At 47.5% G+C, this 19623-nt stretch overlaps 1 protein-coding gene across 5 annotated transcripts in view; it reads right to left on the bottom strand.

The window, feature by feature from the left end:
* The window catches only part of LOC137374833 (inner ear-specific collagen), a 142278-nt gene extending 124899 nt beyond the window's left edge, over positions 1-17379 (bottom strand). For all 5 annotated transcript variants that reach the window (XM_068041373.1, XM_068041374.1, XM_068041376.1 and 2 more), the window contains exon 1: positions 17107-17379. The gene's annotated coding sequence lies outside the window, so the exon portion shown is untranslated. The remainder of the gene's footprint in view (positions 1-17106) is intronic.
* Positions 17380-19623: the final 2244 nt, after the last annotated feature.

Genomic DNA, 19623 nt, shown 5'->3' with positions numbered 1-19623 from the left:
AGGGGGAAGGAGAGAGGGGAAGGAGAGAGGGGGAAGGAGAGAGGGGGAAGGAGAGAGAGGGGGAAGGAGAGAGGGGGAAGGAGAGAGGGGGAAGGAGAGAGGGGGAAGGAGAGAGGGGGGAAGGAGAGAGAGGGGGAAGGAGAGAGGGGGAAGGAGGAGAGGGGGAAGGAGAGAGGGGGAAGGAGAGAGGGGGAAGGAGAGAGGGGGGAAGGAGAGAGGGGGAAGGAGAGAGGGGGAAGGAGAGAGGGGGAAGGAGAGAGGGGGAAGGAGAGAGGGGGAAGGAGAGAGGGGGAAGGAGAGAGGGGGAAGGAGAGAGGGGGAAGGAGAGAGGGGGAAGGAGAGAGGGGGAAGGAGAGAGGGGGAAGGAGAGAGGGGGAAGGAGAGAGGGGGAAGGAGAGAGGGGGAAGGAGAGAGGGGGAAGGAGAGAGGGGGAAGGAGAGAGGGGGGAAGGAGAGAGGGGGGAAGGAGAGGGGGGAGGAGAGGGGGGAGGAGAGAGGGGGGGAGGAGAGAGGGGGGAGGAGAGAGGGGGGAGGAGAGAGGGGGAAGGAGAGAGGGGGAAGGAGGGAATGAGAGAGGGGGGGGGAGGAGGGAATGAGAGAGGGGGGGAGGAGGGAATGAGAGAGGGGGGGAGGAGGGAATGAGAGAGGGGGGGAGGAGGGAATGAGAGAGGGGGGGAGGAGGGAATGAGAGAGGGGGGGAGGAGGGAATGAGAGAGGGGGGGAGGAGGGAATGAGAGAGGGGGGGAGGAGGGAATGAGAGAGGGGGGGAGGAGGGAATGAGAGAGGGGGGGAGGAGGGAATGAGAGAGGGGGGGAGGAGGGAATGAGAGAGGGGGGGAGGAGGGAATGAGAGAGGGGGGGAGGAGGGAATGAGAGAGGGGGGGAGGAGGGAATGAGAGAGGGGGGGAGGAGGGAATGAGAGAGGGGGGGAGGAGGGAATGAGAGAGGGGGGGAGGAGGGGAATGAGAGAGGGGGGGAGGAGGGAATGAGAGAGGGGGGGAGGAGGGAATGAGAGAGGGGGGGAGGAGGGAATGAGAGAGGGGGGGAGGAGGGAATGAGAGAGGGGGGGAGGAGGGAATGAGAGAGGGGGGGAGGAGGGAATGAGAGAGGGGGGGGAGGAGGGAATGAGAGAGGGGGGGAGGAGGGAATGAGAGAGGGGGGGAGGAGGGAATGAGAGAGGGGGGGAGGAGGGAATGAGAGAGGGGGGGAGGAGGGAATGAGAGAGGGGGGGAGGAGGGAATGAGAGAGGGGGGGAGGAGGGAATGAGAGAGGGGGGGAGGAGGGAATGAGAGAGGGGGGGAGGAGGGAATGAGAGAGGGGGGGAGGAGGGAATGAGAGAGGGGGGAGGAGGGAATGAGAGAGGGGGGGAGGAGGGAATGAGAGAGGGGGAGGAGGGAATGAGAGAGGGGGGGAGGAGGGAATGAGAGAGGGGGGGAGGAGGGAATGAGAGAGGGGGGGAGGAGGGAATGAGAGAGGGGGGAGGAGGGAATGAGAGAGGGGGGGAGGAGGGAATGAGAGAGGGGGGGAGGAGGGAATGAGAGAGGGGGGGAGGAGGGAATGAGAGAGGGGGGGAGGAGGGAATGAGAGAGGGGGGGAGGAGGGAATGAGAGAGGGGGGGAGGAGGGAATGAGAGAGGGGGGGAGGAGGGAATGAGAGAGGGGGGGAGGAGGGAATGAGAGAGGGGGGGAGGAGGGAATGAGAGAGGGGGGGAGGAGGGAATGAGAGAGGGGGGAGGAGGGAATGAGAGAGGGGGGAGGAGGGAATGAGAGAGGGGGGGGGAGGGAATGAGAGAGGGGGGGAGGAGGGAATGAGAGAGGGGGGGGAGGAGGGAATGAGAGAGGGGGGGAGGCAGGGAATGAGAGAGGGGGGGAGGAGGGAATGAGAGGGGGGAAGGAGGAATGAGAGAGGGGGGGAGGAGGGGAATGAGAGAGGGGGGGGAGGAGGGAATGAGAGAGGGGGGGGAGGAGGGAATGAGAGAGGGGGGGAGGAGGGAATGAGAGAGGGGGGGAAGGAGGGAATGAGAGAGGGGGGGAGGGAAGGAGGGGGAGGAGGGAATGAGAGAGGGGGGGAGGAGGGAATGAGAGAGGGGGGGAGGAGGGAATGAGAGAGGGGGGGGAGGAGGGAATGAGAGAGGGGGGGAGGAGGGAATGAGAGAGGGGGGGAGGAGGATGGAGAGGGGGGGGAGGAGGGAATGAGAGAGGGGGGGGAGGAGGGAATGAGAGAGGGGGGGGGAGGAGGAATGAGAGAGGGGGGGAGGATGGGAATGAGAGAGGGGGGGGAGGAGGGAATGAGAGAGGGGGGGGAGGAGGAATGAGAGAGGGGGGGGAGGAGGGAATGAGAGAGGGGGGGAGGAGGGAATGAGAGAGGGGGGGGAGGAGGGAATGAGAGAGGGGGGGGAGGAGGGAATGAGAGAGGGGGGGAGGAGGGAATGAGAGAGGGGGGGAGGAGGGAATGAAGGAGGGGGGAGGAGGGAATGAGAGAGAGGGGGAGGAGGGAATGAGAGAGAGGGGGAGGAGGCAGAGAGAGAGGGGGAGGAGGCAGAGAGAGGGGGGGAGGAGGGAATGAGAGAGGGGGGGAGGAGGCAATGAGAGAGGGGGGGAGGAGGGAATGAGAGAGAGGGGGAGGAGGGAATGAGAGAGAGGGGGAGGAGGGAATGAGAGAGAGGGGGAGGAGGGAATGAGAGAGAGGGGGAGGAGGCAGAGAGAGGGGGAGGAGGCAGAGAGAGGGGGAGGAGGCAGAGAGAGGGGGAGGAGGCAGAGAGAGGGGGAGGAGGCAGAGAGAGGGGGAGGAGGCAGAGAGAGGGGGAGGAGGCAGAGAGAGGCGCAGCCACAGAGCAGGGGCGGAGGGGGAGATGGAGACAGAGACAGAGAGAGGGAGAGTGTAAGGGCCATAGTGCGGGAGGGAGGAGAGAGAACGAGAGAGAGAGAGAGAGAGAGAGAGATCGGCACAGAGAAGAGACACGGAGAAGGAGAGAGAGAGAGAGCGTACCACAGAGCGGAGAGCGCGAGACGGGGCCACAGAGTGTTAGAGAGAGAGAGAGAGAGAGAGAGACACACACAGAGAGACAGAGTGAGATTGAGGGAGCGCGCACGAGAGAGAGAGACACACACAGCGAGAGGGACACCACAGCGCAGGGTGGGGGGGGGTAGGAGGGGAAGAGAGAGAGGGGGCCACAGAGGGGGAGAAAGAAAGGGACACAGAGTGGGAGAGATGGAAGAGAAAGCGATTAAAATCACTCCTGATGGGTGGACATCCATCAAAATTCTCAGCATTGCAATATCAAGTGTGCAGGCAGACACTGACTGCTTGTGCAATCAAAAACAATGCTTGGTATCTCACTAAACAGGGTGCAATGTGTTTTAAATCAGACTTTGTTTTGTTGGCATTAGGTTGGCTATCCACTTTTTATATGAATTTATTGCCTTCATGTCCTTGTCTGAAATAATTTTGTCCAATGTTCATGGTGCAACATGTTGGTACCTATCCCTGGAGTGTATTGGACAAGGCACTGATGGAGAAATGTTTTATGGAAAGAAGATCCAGATGGTGTACAGAGTCAGCTGCACGATGGAAAGCTGATGGCAAAGTTGGAGGGCACCATAAAATCCTGAAGCAGCAGAGGTTTGCTCTTCAAGCGTAGGCGAGTAATTTTCTCTAAACTGAAGGGAAAGATGCAAATTATTCCCCTCCCCCGTGGAGATTCCTCCCTTGATCACTTATTTGTTGGAGGATCAAGAGGAAGAGGTATGGAAGGCATCCCAGGCTCATTGGGCAGCACTGCAAGAAATCCAGAATCCCCTGCAGATAACCCACCACCTCCCAGTTCATGCCTCAGTATACCCACAGAATTATATGGAAAGTGTGCATAGGCTCCTGGGGCTCCATTTGCTCTAGAATGCTCCACTATACAGAGATACCTACTATGAAAATGCTGCAAAGATGGCCTTTGGACACTGCTATCATTCCTGCCATCTGCTGCACACCTTCAGAGTTTTTTTCAGTGCCTTCCCAGTTCTCAAGCCCTGCAAACAGATGTCTTTCCATGATTGGATCCTTGATATCATTGTTGCTACGCTCAATAGCCAGGATCTAACATCTTCTTAGCCTCCATTCAAGTAGCTGAGGCACTGCTATCAATGACACTCCTCTCTAATTTTTGGGCTCACTTCCTTTTAATAGAAATTACAACCATGCTCTGAAACACCGATAGTATGTGCACCTCAGACAGATCCTACTCACTAGCCTCATGAGGAAACTCCAGAGATATGCTAGCAGAATTCAAATGTCTTCTATAAATCTGGTCATGTGTGCTGGCATCAGAAAAAAAATGAGCATGAAAGCTGCCAGATAGACATAAAATCTCTAACTGCTTCACTAAATGACATGAGGAAACCTGCCATCTTCAGCTGGTCTGGCCTATGCATGAAACCAATCCCGCATTATGTGACTTATTCTTAAATGGTATTTGAAGTGGCCTAGCAAGCCGCACAATTTTAAAAGGGACGGTCCACCACCACATTCTCTAGGCAATTGGGGTTGCGTAATAAATGTGGCATTTCCAGCATTGCTCACATCTTCATAACAGGTAAAACAAAAGGTGTCAGTGGTACCTGGCACTGTTCTCCACTGAACTTTGCCACACCCACTTCATCTCAAACAGTCAAGTGTTAGTAGACATGTTTTACCCTCCTATTGACCATTCTTCATGGTACATTTTACAACAATTTCTGCTACACATCTTGCCCAAACCCCAAAATATTTTACAATGCTTAGAGAGCTTCAGTCATAATTTCAATGGAATTCCCATTGACAGGCGCAAACTCCTTGGAAGTTATACGAACATACGAATAAGGAGCAGGAATAGAACACTCGGCCCCGCGAGTCTGCTCTGCCATTCAACAAAATCATGGCTGATCTGATTGTAACCTCAGCTCCACATTGCCGCCAACCCCCGATAAATACAAACATACAGTGGCCGAGTGAAAGGCAGCCCAAGGAAATTCATAATACCCTTAGACTTCCAATTTCCAAAATAACAGTTTCCATAATATATCTCCTCCTAGAGATTTGAAGTACTTACACACTACTGGGTACCATTTCATCATGTGCAAGCTCAGAAGCCATGTCATTTGTGACATAAATGCTAACACAGAGAGATAACCCATTAAACATTAACTAGGAAAGATAAATCAACAATCACTAAAATATGGAGACAATTCAGCAATGCTCAAAATAAAAATAATTCAGCAAACACTAACATGGCAAAATAAATTAGCAAATGCTAACACGCTGTCATGCAGGCCCCCAATTGCCAAGAATGAGGCATATTAATTTCGCCACATGGACATTAAATTTCAAATTGTTGCTGGGAAGAGAAGGCCTGTTACAAGGGGATGCCAGGCCCCTGGCCGGAAAGACATTTTTGCACATTAACAGACAATGTTTGTAGGCAAAGAACCATTCCCTGACACACAATCCACAAAGCCAGAAGTGGTTATACCAGTCAATCATGTGACTACCCTGCTGGCCAACTTGGGGAGTTTTAAATTGGAGAGACAGTGTTTGAACTGGCAGAAAGCAGAATGCTCCTGGACTGAAAAAGACATCCTGCCTGCTTCCATCTCTTTCTCACGGAACTCCAAAAACCCACTGAAGACATAAGAACCCCAAGAGAGAAAAGTCTCCCAGAGTGAACAAGGTTTAGGAAGAATACTGGGCCCCAACGAAAAGCTAGATCTACCCACAATCAAGGACTCTACAGTGAGCTCGAAGACCCTTAACAAAAACTCTTCAGATATTGCCTCAAACTTTTCCACTTTATTTTTCTGCTCTTTTCTGTCCTTATCTGCATGTATGTATCGCGTATGCATGCTATGTATCCATAGGCGTTAACCAAATTAGAGTTTAAGTTTAATAAAATTTCACTTTTCTTCTTTAAACCTGAGAAAGCCTGTTGTACTGGTTTCTTTGTCATAATTGGAAAGCGGTGAACAAGGATTCACCAAGGGGGAGGTAAAAACACGGCGTGTTTAAAATTAAACCCTATTACATTAAGACCAGGTGATGTCTGAAAGGGAACCCTAGACCTCTTTCTCACCTGGTTATAACAACGTGGACACAGATCCAATGATTTGAGCTAGGTCGAGAGCAAAGCATGAAGAATTATTTTTCATTTTCTTGTCGGCCGCTGGCTGCTGCTTGTGAGCAGCACAGGATACACATGACAATAGACACACATAAGCTCTGTGCACAGATGGGAATGTGGGCACTGTGGGACAGCTACAGATGAATGGCAGGAGGCTAGGTTGGAAGCACTGATTTTTCTCAGCAGCCGCTGATTGTTGACACAAATTCAGGGTGTCAGTGTGAAATGCTGCAGTTAGTTTAAGGACTGAACTTGAAAAAAAATGTCAGTGTCACACACACAAGAAGTAGGACAATACAAAAATTATGGACAAAATCTGGAGTTATAAAAACTGACTTTGTCTTTTTAAAAATGGGCCTTTCTTTTAAAAAAGTGAATAATGCTCCAAAATAGCCACTGAAATAAAAGTTTGGCCTTTGTATATTCAAACTGTCTGACAGGGACAAAGAAAAATCTTCAAAGCTAAGAGGTATCGACTCCACCCATCCTAAGATATTCCAGAATTGAATGGGTTCTCTGAAACAAAGAAGGTATGAAGTGGCCACATCCTGTGCTATTGTGCGATCACCATGGGAGAGAGAGACCAAAGCATCTCCTACCCGGGGGCAAGATGTAACACAGATTTACCTTAAAAAAAGCAGCCTAGAGAGAGACACCCTAGAAAGCAGCACCCAAGAAACATGGTTCTAGCAAACCAGAAGGCATGTGCCCTGATGCAGAATTCTATATCTACACCTATACAGTATGAATTACAAGTGATCCGCCGTCTTCAATTGAACTTTCAAACAAGAGAGAAATCTACAAACACCTCCAGCCTACAAACAACATGAACTTAACTTCCAAGAGAATTCAACAGGGTTACCAGGAGTCCCGCAAAAACCTACCCCCAACCTAGATTCGCTTACCCCTTTTTTCCTCTCTGTCTGTCTCTTCTTGTGCACAAGCAAATGCGTGAGTGGATGTGGTTGCAACAATTTGTTATAAGGAGTATCGATCAATAAATAATTGAGTTTATGTTTTAAACCTAAAATAAAACCTGTTGCTGTCTGTCTATTTGACAGATGAAACACCAACGGGTTAAACCCTAATAGCAAAACACTCTTGTTGTGGTCAGGTGGGAGTTGAACAGTGGGAACCACCCACACGTCCCCACGTGACCATAACAAATTGGGGGCTCAAAGCCAGGATCTGAACTGTCAGACAAATGAGAGATTTGGAAAACCGGAGGAAAATTGATCTCTAAAATTGTGGAAAAATAAACAAGTTTTCTTGTATTCTTCAATTTTGTCTCTACAGTGCTAGAAACAAAAGAAATAGTCACGTTTAATGCCAATGAGTTTGTAGAGCAGGGAAAGATATCCCATGATAAGTTAAACAAATTAAGTATTAAAGGTATAAAAAGCTTAGTGTTATGACAAGGTGAGAAAGAGGTCTAGGGTTCCCTTTCAACCTTCACCTGGTCTTGCTGTAACAGGGTTTAATTTTTAAACACAGTGTTTTGAGCTCCCCCTTGTTCACCGCTTTACAATTATAAGGCAAAGAAACCAGCACAACAGGCTTTCTCAGGTTTAAAGAAGAAAAGTGAAATTTTATTAAACTTAAACTCTACTTCGGTGAATGCTTATGGATACACGACGCGTCCAGGCGCGTATGCACATGCAGTACAAACATGCAAATACAGACAGAAAAGAGAAGAAAAATGAAGTGGAGAAGTTTGAGGCAATATCGGAAGAGTTACTGTGCTTTTGTTACTGTGCTTCGAGCTCGCTGTAGTCTTTGATTGTAGGTAGCTCTTGCTTTTCATTGGGGCCCAGTATTCTTCTTAAAACTTGTTCACTGTAGGAGACTTTTCTCTCTTAGGGTTCATGTGTCTTTAGTGGGTTTTGGAGTTCCGTGAGAAAGAGATGGGAGCAGGCAGACAGGCAGGAGGTCTTCTTCAGTCCAGGAGCATTCTATTTTCCAGGCTCTCAGTTCAAAACTGTACAATTCAGAAAGAAAAACCCAGACTGTCAAGCAGGTTAGTCATATGACTAACTGGTTTGACCACATTTGTTTGTGGATTGTATCAGAGCAGGGGATAGCCCCTTTGTTCCCAAACACTGTCTGTTAATATGCAAAAAATGTCTTTCCAGCCAGGAACCTGGCAACCCCTTGACACAGCACTTCACTTCTTCCCAGCACCAATTTGAAATTTGATGTCCATGTGGTAAAATTAATGGGCCTCATTCTTGGCAGGTGGGGGCCAGCATGACACCTCCACACCCAGGGGAATGAAATGCGATTTGAGAAAAGTGCATTTTATTATAAGCATTGAGAGAATATATGAGATACGGAAAAAAAATATGCATTTCTCTCACTCATTCCCAATTATTCATAAATCCTAAAACTTATTGCAGTCAGTCTTCTCTTAGTGCCAGTGCTGCTTTAATTGCCCCTTTTTGGCATCACAATAAACATGTGGTTCTTTGGGGAAGTTTTTCTTCAGTTTGCCCATTGCCATGACTGCCTCGGGTCTGTTCCTGTTGAGGTCTGCCAAGGGGGGTGGGGGTGGGGGGGAGGGTGGAGAGTTAGATTTAATTAGCCCTAAATTGGAATTTTTTCCAAGAGAGTCAATAGTGGGCAAGTCTATCCTGAACTATCTTTCAGTGCTTTGCCGAGTCATGCAAAGGCTTTTGACTTCAGGGGATGGGTGGTTTCCTTTCTCTCTGACTGTGGGGGAGGATTCTTTTGTTAATCTCTCCTTTGTTGCTGGGACACTCCTGCCTGCAGGTCTCTGTGCAGACTCTACTGCACTCCCCTGTGGCATTTCGACTAGGTGAGACTTCACCCTTACAGTGTCTCTGCCCCCTAGAGGTCTTTCTTTGTCTCTGCAGGTTCCTGTAAGTGCTGTTAGCAACTCTGGTGGGGTGCTTCCAGAGTCTGCATTTACATAGCAGGATGTAGGGTCTAACCTTTCAAAATTTTCAGGGTTGGCTGACCGAACAGTAGGGATTGTCATCCAGGATTCCTTTAACTTGCCCACTTTGTCGCTTTTTCCTCCTCCCTTTCTAAACTTTTGCCAGCCTTATGCCTGCCTGTCCCCTTTTGTTCCCAGCAGGGGTCCCTTACAGTTCACCAGCCCTCTGCTGAGGGGTTCTCCAAACACCGGTACAGGACTTAGGGGTGCAGGTTTCACTGTAGGTTGGGCTTTCCCCTCAATCTGGCACATGTGGAAACTCTTACAGTACTCCACCACATCTTTATGGAGTGTTAGCCAGTCAAACCGCTGTCTTATACAGGCTTTGGTCTTTTGTATACTGGCCTGTACAGCCACTGTAGTCTCGTGGGCCCTTCTTAATATTTCTCTCCGGTACCTCTGTGGCACCACTAACTGGTGAACTACTGTCCACTCCTTGCTCTCAGGTCTGTGAGGACAACTCAATTTCCTGATCAGTACCTCATTCTTTAAATAGCAGTAATCAGGGACTCCCTCTGCTTCACTTTCAGACTGGGCAGCCTGTGCTAACTCTCACAATACTGGGTCAGCTCGCTGAGCCTCAGCTAGGGAAAATCCATTTAATTCATACCTTGGGTCTCCTAACTTTCCAAAGAAAGTCTTGGACAGGCAGACCTCATGGTCATCTGCCTGTAATGCCAATGCAGTCTCTTCTGGGGGAGCTGGTTTGATCATGGCCTGATCCACTACACGTTCAGGAAAACTGCAGGAGTCCGTCTCCCACCACTGCCCTGTCTCTCTGACCTTCTGCGGTCTTTCTTTCACTACTTGGGGGCGAGCACCTTCATCCCCGCCAGATCATTACCTAAGAGCAGGTCAACCCCGTCTACAGGCAAACTAGGGACAAGCCCTACGGTCTTGAAACTAGGGTGCACTCCAAGTGCACCCAGTGTACAGGTACAGGCATATACTGCGCTCCAATACCATTCACCACAATTTTGGTGTTCACTGTACTCTCTGGGGGAAAGGTCAGGCCTTTTCCCAGTAAAAGGGATCGAGTGGCCCATGTCCCTGACAATCACTATGGGCTTGTTTGCCCCACTCGAGGGGCACAGGGTTACTTTCCCTTCAGACACAAAACCTTGATCAACCTCACAAATCCTATTAAATTTTCCTGCACTTGCAGTGGTAGACTTCCTGGGTCTCACTCTTACTGCAGTTAAAGCCACAGCTTGTTCTGCTGTGCTTTCCATCAGGTTTCTTCTTCACTGAGCGGGTATGCCCTGATTAACCCGACAGGTTTTCCCTTTAGTTTCCAGCAGTTGCATTTAAATGCCCTGCTTTATTACAATGGAAGCACACAGGTCTCCGGGTCTCTCACTGGCTCACAGCACCTTCCTTTTTGGCTGGAGGTGGGCCCCCTGTGTCTCCTGCTTTCCTTTCTCCCCCAGGACTGCCTGGGCTTCTATCAACTTCCCACCCTTTGTCCTTTTCCAATTTGCGGTGGTGATTAGGAAAGGTTCTCCCCTGGGAAACCAACTTATAAATTAAAGCAAACTCATCAGCTCGAACAGCTGCTTGCTGGGCTCTCTGAACCCGCTGTTCCTCTACATGGGTCCTTATGGAGAGTAGGAGAGAGTTTTTAAATTCCTCCAACAGAATTACTTCTGAGATTCCCATAGTTGAGCTGTACTTCAACAGCCCTCAGCCACTGGTCAAAAGCCAGCTGCTTACTTCTTTCAAACTCCAGATAAGTTTGATTAGCTTGCTTCTTGAGGGTTTTACACTTTTGGCGATAGGCTTCGGGGACTAATTCATATGCTCGGAGGATAGCATTTTTGGTCAGTTCATAATTTGATGAACTCTCATCTGGCAACAAGGAATAAACATCATGGGCTTTTCCAGTTAGCTTGCTTTGTAGTAAAAAAAAAGCCAGGTCTCAGCTGGCCATTTTAGCTGCCTTGCCAGTTTCTCAAAAGATACAAAAAATGCTCCACATCTTCCTCATTGAATTTTGGGATTAGATGAGTTAGTTTAGCAATTCTGTACCCGGCCCTGAATTACTCTCCTCCATATTGGCCATGCATTCACTGGGGTTACTCTGTCACCCCCTAGTTAACTCAAGCCACTTCAACTCTCTTTCTTTGCATTCTTTCTGGAATTTTCTTTCTCTCTCTCTCTCTCCTTTTCCTTCTCCTGTCTTTCATTTTCTTCACGTTCCTTCTGGAACGCTCTTTCTTTCTCCCACTCCTCTAATTCAAGTTTCTTTTGCTGCAATTATATCTTTGCTAGCAGTACTCTATCTGGGCCTGCTTCTAACCCTGTTTCTGCTTCTTCAGATTCAAGGGAAAAATGGTCGACCACTAGCCTTACGAATTCAGTCTTCCTTACCTTGCCATGTCTCTCAACTCCTTCATAGACAGTACTTTTAACTTATCCCAAGTTACTTCACCCTGGCTTTCAGTGTTACTAGCTTCAGTTGCAAACATGTTAGTATTCAATCACACACAACCACAAGAAACCCTGTATTAAAATCTTGCTCCTTTTTGATTGCCAACAATTTGGCTTCTCACTTCCAATTTATCTCGTTTGTCTGTGGGTCAATTCCGGATGCTAGCACCCAAATTTCTGATACGACCAGGTAAGAAAGAGGTCTAGGGTTCCCTTTCAGCCTTTACCTAGTCATACTGAAACAGGGTTTTATTTTTTAACACACTGTGTTTTTAGCTCCCCCTTGGTGAATCATTGGTCACCGCTTTCCAATTATAAGGCAAAGAAACCATCACAACAGGCTTTCTCAGATTTAAAGAAAAGTGAAATTTTATTAAACTTAAACTCTAATTCGGTTAACACCTACGAATACACGGCGCGTCCATGCTAGCATGCACATGCGATACACACATGCAAATAGGGACTGAAAAGAGAAGGAAAATTAAGTGGAGAAGTTTGAGGCAATATCTGAAGAGTTTTTGTTCCTGTGCTTCGAGCTTGCTGTAGACTCCTTGATTGTAGGTAGCTTTGGCTTTTCATTGGGGGCCAGTATTCTTCTTAAACCTTGTTCACTGTAGCAGAATTTTCTCTCTTGGGATTCCTGTGTCTTCAGTGGGTTTTGGATTTCCGTGAGAAAGAGATGGGAGCAGGCAGACAGGTCTTATTCAGTCGAGGAGCAGTCTGCTTTCCAGGCTCTCAGTTCAAAACTGTACAATTCAGAAAAAACAAACAAACTGCCAAGCAGGCTAGGCATGTGACTAACTGGCTTGACGACGTCTGTTTGTGGATTGTATTGGAGCAGGGGGTAGCCCCTTTGTTCCCAAACACTGTCTGTTAATATGCAAAAATTGTCTTGCCAGCCAGGGGCCTGGCAACCCCTTGTTACAGGCCTTCTCTTCTTCCCAGCACCAATTTGAAATTTGATGACAATGTGATGAAATTAATGTGCCTCATTCTTGGCAGGTAGGGGCCGACATGACACTTAGTTACAGAGGTGTGAATCACTTTCAAACAAAAAGAAACCTGAACTGGGGAAGGGATTGGTTAAACATTTTAAATTTACTCCTGAACCAGGAAAAGATAGCATGGAATCAGAGTCTGAAAAACTAATTCTAGCTAGAATTCAGTTGCAGATGAAAAAGGAAGAGAGTTTCAGCAGGAAAGATAGCTGCTGCAGTTCAAAAAGGAGTTGATGCAGTTTCAGAAGGAAAGAGAGATGCAGTTTCAGAAGGAAAGAGAGATGCAAAGAGAGGAAGCAGCCAGAAAGGTTGAGCTAGAAAAGCTACAAGCACAAGGTGTGCATGCTGCAGCCATTCAAACCTTATCCCCAATTCAGAGCAAAACTTTGATATACTGAGATACTTATGACTAATGTCAAAATTTGACGAGGAGGTTGAGGTCACATTTTATCTCATTTGAGAAAATAGCTACCAAGCTAAAATGGCTAAAAGAATTTTGGACTCTCCTCCTACAGGGTGAGTCATGGGTAGGGTTCATGAAGCTTTGAAAGTCCTCTGATTATGAAACAACTAAAACTGTAATTCTAAATGCATGAGCTAGCACCGAAAGCATACAGACAGAAATTCAGACACATCCAGTGTTACGACCAAGGTGGGAGGAGTGCACTGTTTGTTCTAGTTCAACTTCTGCACAGGTCACAACATCTATTTAAAAGTTTACTCGGTTACCGATACAGCCAATCATATACTCTATTTTTTAAATCACAGAATAAAATACATCAACTAGGTTTCTTTAATAAACAACAAAATTATCAGTTTATTATAAAACAAGACTTAACCAGTAATGAAGCAAAGCATTAACACACTGATTAAAAACACACACACACGAAAAAATATAGAAATTCACTCTGCACAGGTCTATTACAAAAAAAGACTATTTTGGCCAAATACTTGCTAATTCTTGACGAAAAAAGAAAGAAGGTATGGAAGGAAGTTAGTTGTCCCTTTTTTGGTCTGGCATCTGGATACACGAAGACAGGTCACTGGGTTCGTTTCAGAAGCAGTCTATTCTGGAGATGTCGAGATTTACTCTAGTCGGCTTTCTAGGAGAAATGTGCTATCAAGATTTTTCTGCCACCGCACACTTGAATAGCAGGATTTTTTTTCAGCTCCTCAGGAGCTATGTGGCACCAGGGATTTTTGTTCTCCCACATGGTTCTGCAGGATTTCTTCAAAAAGAGAGAGAAGGTGGTGAGCTGAGTGATTTCTTTTTCCCTTGGCACGAAAACACCAGTTGTCTTCAAACAGTTCACACTCTAACTAACTTAAACAATGACCAAACCCCAAACAAAGAGTCGACCCCCTGACCTCCATAAACCTTGGCATGTGGCTTCTCTGTAACTATTTTTCCCCCAAGTCACCAAGAGTTCTGCCACTGAATGTCAAGGGGAAATGGTTCGATTCTCTCTTGTTGGAGATGGTCATTGCCTGCCACTTGTGTGGTGTGAATGTAACTTTCCACTTATCAGTCCAAGCCTGAAGGTTGTCCAGGTCTTGCTGCATATGGACAAGACTACTTCAGTATCTGAGGAGCGCGAATGGTGCTGAACATTGTGCAATCATCAGTGAACATCCCCACTTCGGACCTTATGATGGAGGGAAGGTCATTGATGAAGCAGCTGAAGATGGTTGGGCCTAGGACACTACCCTGAAGAACTCCTGCAGTGATGTCCTGGGACTGGGATGATTGGCCTCCAACAACCACAACCATCTTTATTTGCTCGAGGCATGACTCCAACCAGTAGAGAGTTTTCTCCCGGATTCCCATTGACTCCAGTCATGCTAGGGCTCCTTGATGCCATATTCGGTCAAATGCCGCTTTGACGTCAAGTGCAGTCACTCTCACCTCACCTCTTGAGTTCAGCTCTTTTGTCCATGTTTGAACCAAGGCTGTAATGAGGTCAGGAGCTGAGGGGCCCTGGTGGAACCCAAACTGAGCGTGACGGAGCAGGTTATTGCGAAGCAAGTGCCACTTGATGGCACTGTTGATGACACCTTCCATCACTTTAATGATGATTGAGAATAGACTGATGGGGCGGTAATTGGCCAGGTTGAACTTGTCCTGCTTTTTGTGTGCAGGACATACCTGGGCAATTTTCCACATTGCTGGGTAGATGCCAGTGTTGTAGCTGTACTGGAATAGCTTGGCTAGAAGTGCAGCAAGTTCTGGAGCACAGGTCTTCAGTACTATTGCCGGAATATTGTCAGGGCCCATAGTCTTTGCAGTATCCAGTGCCTTCAGTCATTTCTTGATATCACGCGGAATGAATTGAATTGGCTGAAGTCTGGCATCTGTGGATGCTGGGGACTTCAGGAGGAGGCCGAGATAGATCATCCACTTGGCACTTCTGGCTGAAGATTGTTGCAAATACTTCAGCCTTATCTTTCGCACTGTCGTGCTGGGCTCCCCCATCATTGAGGATGGGAATATTTATGGAGCCACCTCCTCCAATTAGTGGTTTAATTGCCCACCACCATTCACAGCTGGATGTGGCAGGACTGTAGAGCTTAGATCTGAACCGTTGGTTATGGGATCGCTTAGCTCTGTCTATCGCATGCTGCTTATGCAGTTTGGCACACAAGTGATCCTGTGTTATAGCTTCAGCAAGTTGACACCTCATTTTGAGGTATGCCTGGTGCTGCTCCCGGCATGCCCTCCTGCACTCTTCATTGAACCAGGGTTGGTCTCCTGGTTTGACGGTAATGGTAGAGTGGGGAATATGCCAGACCCCGAGGTTACAGATTGTGGTTGAGTACAATTCTGCTGCTGCTGATGGCCCACAGCACCTCATGGACGCCCAGTTTTGCATTGCTAGATCTGTTCGAAATCTATCCCATTTAGCATGTGGTTGTGCCACACAACACAATGGACGGTATCCTCGATGTAAAAGCGGGACTTCATCTCCACAAGGACTGTGCAGTGGTCACTTTTACCAATACTGTCATGGACAGATGCATCTGCGGCAGGCTGATTGGGGAGGAAGAGGTCAAGTATGTTTTTCCCTCTTGTTGGTTCCCTCACCACCTGTCGCAGACCCAGTCTAGCAGCTATGTCCTTTAGGACTCGGCCAGCTCGGTCAGTAGTGATGCTACCGAGCCACTCTTGGTGATGGACATTTAAGTGCCCGCCCAGAGTACATTCTGCACTCTTGCCACCATCAGTGCTTTCTCCAAGTGGTGATCAACATGGAGGAGTACTGATTCATCAGCTGAGGGAGGGTGGTAGGTGGTAATCCGCAGGAAGTTTCTTTGTCCATGTTTGACCTGATGCCATGAGACTTCATCAGTCGATGTTAAGGACTCCCAGGGCAACTCCCTCCCGACTGTATACCACTGTGCCACCACCTCTGCTGGGTCTGTTTTGCTGGTGGGACAGGATGGTGATGGCAGTGTCTGGGACATTGTCTGGTAAGCTTGGTGCAAAAGATCCTATGCCTGGTGGCTTCCCTCACTTAAAACCACAAAAAGCTGATTATTAATTTATCTCATTGCTGTTCATGGAACTGTTTGCTGTTTTTTTGACAACGCTTCAAAACTAATTCAGTGGCTATGAAGCAGTTTGGCATGGTAAAAGATGCTCGTCCTTTCTTTCAATTCTACTGTAGGCAATGTATTTATCCACTGAGTGTAACAATGCTTAAAATATATTTTTATAGATTCACCACTATCCATTAATATTAATTAAATCAGCTCTATTGGAATGAGAAGAAGGTTAAAGAATAATATTTAGAAAATGGTTACCTATTTTGTTACTGCAAAATAAGGACAAAATAGTGTTTCTTTTGTATATGAGGGCAATTTTCAACTGCTAGCCAGCCTATTTATGCTGGAACATTGACAGGCCAGCAGTTTTGGTTAAAATTATTCACCACTTGGCAGTATAAGACCCAGGCAAGCCTGCAAATGTGACACCAGCAACCCCACCCAAAAGAGGCAGTAGCCAACATGAGGGGCTACACTATTTGTAGGAGCCTGTTTGCAATGTGCAGTACCAATGGCAGGGAGTGTAACTGCGCACATTCACCTATTGGTACTAAGCCATGGGCAACCCAACCAATGGTTCTTAAAGGGACCACAGGAGTCCATTCACAAAACAGAAAGAGGAGGCCCGCACAGAAATAATGTTACCCACTTTTGGTCACTCAGTGGCACCCCACCCCAAAACTTCTTTTTAGTTGAGCCACCAGATTTCTCTCTGCTTCAAGTCAGCCAGATGCCCACTAACTCTCACTGAATCATTGGTCGTTTGCCAACCCAGTGCAGATAAGCCCGACTGTTCAGGCCTTATGCTACTGGTATGAAGTGGGCAGTGCAATCGCTGTACTCACTGCCCATCCAATACGGGTAAATGTTCGGTATCTTTATATTGTAATCATATTTAAATATGGGGACTCATGGGGGGAATCAAAGGTCACTCACCAGGGTCAGAAGTTACTCACTTCCCTTTCTTTTGTGTGCGCTCCTCTGTAGGACAGAAGAGTCCAAATTTCCCTGACGGGATAAACACGTTTTCACTTACCAGTCTGTCATACACAAACTCCTCACAGAGCACCAGAGTCCAACACCGCACATCTCTGCAAGCATAATGTGAGCCTTTATTGTGGGTGGGGGTGAGCGCGAAGGCAGTCAGTTGTTTTTGTTGTTGTTGTTGTCAGATAGCCTTGTTAAATGCCGGCAGTTGGCACCCGATGCCCTTCCTGCTTCCTTTTCACATTGTGAACAATCTCTTCCAATGCCTTTCTTCCCCATCCCCCCTCCCACCGACTTCACATCACTGCTCAACGGGGAACCCAGTCCCTATGCGCGCGCAGCACTGACCGACAGACCGTTAATTTAAACCGCCACCAAACCGTGCGCACAATGCACGTGACCTTATTCCTGGGCGTGCTACCTGCCAGGTGAGGTGGTCATTGGGTGACCAGTGTGAAAAATGACCGCTGTACTTGTTTTTATACATATACAAGTGTAAGTTTTCTTATTCAGTCTGCAGATAACCCAACATACAGGGACAACAGTTCCCTCTACACTCAGTGGCAAGCACAGAGGGAACGATGCCAAACTCTGAAACTGACTAGCAATACACAGCCATTGTTGATGCTTGACCAACTCTAACTTCCAAATGAGACAGAAAGAAGAAATTGTTCGGTATTGGGAGGCATTTTCAAAGAAAGATAGAGTCCAAGATGGCCATATCACATGTTTAATGATATAATCATGCACTAGGTTTGCTCATAACATACACTGCTTCCCCTTTAAAAAAAACTGTTTACAGGTACATTGATTGTACAACTTCAAAAACAAACAAATCTTTGAGAATATGCACACTTGATGAAATAACAACTGACTTTTTTCTTTAATTGATACCTATAAATCAAGTCTAACCATTGGTTTACAAAGTCTTCTTGATCGCACAGGCTTTGGTGTGGAGTTTGGTATTCAACTGTCTGGTTTCAATTCAGGACTTACAGAAGATATTGTTTCTTCTTCTGAAACTGATAACTCAGACATCGAAGTCTGAACTGATTCACACTCTGACAAATGTTCGCTATCAAGTTTGCTCACGTTTTGAATCATCCATATGGACATTTTGAAATGGTTGGGGTGGCTATGACCAAAATTACAAAGGCGTTTTAGACAGCTTATTCCTGCAGTTTTGACAAATTTGCTAACCAATGATTCTAGAGCACCATCTAGATTTGCTAACCAATGATTCTAGAGCACCATCTAGACCAAGCCAATAAACAAAACTTCTGGCGATGGATTTCATGCTAACGACACCAGTGTGTTCAGTTTGAAGTTCTGTCAGAATCTTGTCTCTTACAGAACTCGGTACTACCGCTCTGTGACCCCACTTAATGCAACCCTGTTCACATAACAACTCATTATATCAATTGTGAATGGTTTCAGTTCCTCGTCTGTACACCGGTCAAACTCTGGCAGTGTTCAAAGTCTGTTCGTAGGCTCTTTAAAACTAGGTCGTTGAGTTTCATCTGCGATTTCAGTTGCAGTGATTGGAAAGTCCTCATCCACAATTCTTATTGTGAAGATTGCACCGTCACAGCCGTTTTGAGTCTTCATGTGGCAAACTCGACAGTGCGTCAACGAGAGCATCCTCCTTTGAACTACGATATTCAATGATGTAGTCGTAATGTGAGAGAAATGCAGCCCAGTGTTGCATCCATGACACTGCCATTGTTGGTATTCCAGACTTTAGGCCCAGCAAAGCTACTAGGCATTTATGATCTGTAACTAGCATAAAGCTGATGAAACGTTTTGATTCCAAAGATGATTCCAAGCACTTCCTTTTCAATCTGCATGTATTTATGTTCAGTCTTGGTCAGGGTACGTGACACAAATGTTATGGGCTTCTCTTGACGTGAAATGACTGATCAGTGCTCCAACTCCATAGGTTTTTTTTATTTGTGCATGGGATGCGGACGTCACTGGCTAGGCCAGGATTTATTGCCCATCCCTAATTGTCCTTGAGAAGGTGGTGGTGAGTTGCGTTCTTGAACTGCTGCAGTCGTCGGGGTGTAGGTACACCAACTGTGATGTTAGGAAGGAAGTTTCTTTGGGACCTCCTTATCTCGAGAGACAATGGATATGCGCCTGGAGGTGGTCAGTGGTTTGTGAAGCAGCGCCTGGAGTGGCTATAAAGGCCAATTCTGGAGTGACAGGCTCTTCCACAGGTGCTGCAGAGAAATTTGTTTGTCGGGGCTGTTGCACAGTTGGCTCTCCCCTTGCGCCTCTGTCTTTTTTCCTGCCAACTACTAAGTCTCTTCGACTCGCCACAATTTAGCCCTGTCTTTATGGCTGCCCGCCAGCTCTGGCGAATGCTGGCAACTGACTCCCACGACTTGTGATCAATGTCACACGATTTCATGTCGCGTTTGCAGACGTCTTTATAGCGGAGACATGGACGGCCGGTGGGCCTGATACCAGTGGCGAGCTCGCTGTACAATGTGTCTTTAGGGATCCTGCCATCTTCCATGCGGCTCACATGGCCAAGCCATCTCAAGCGCCGCTGACTCAGTAG

This window comes from Heterodontus francisci, chromosome 11, assembly GCF_036365525.1.
Source record: "Heterodontus francisci isolate sHetFra1 chromosome 11, sHetFra1.hap1, whole genome shotgun sequence".
NCBI classification, from domain to species: Eukaryota; Metazoa; Chordata; class Chondrichthyes; order Heterodontiformes; family Heterodontidae; genus Heterodontus; species Heterodontus francisci.
Note: the sequence above shows the minus strand (reverse complement) of the source record. Positions and strands in the feature narration are given on the sequence as shown.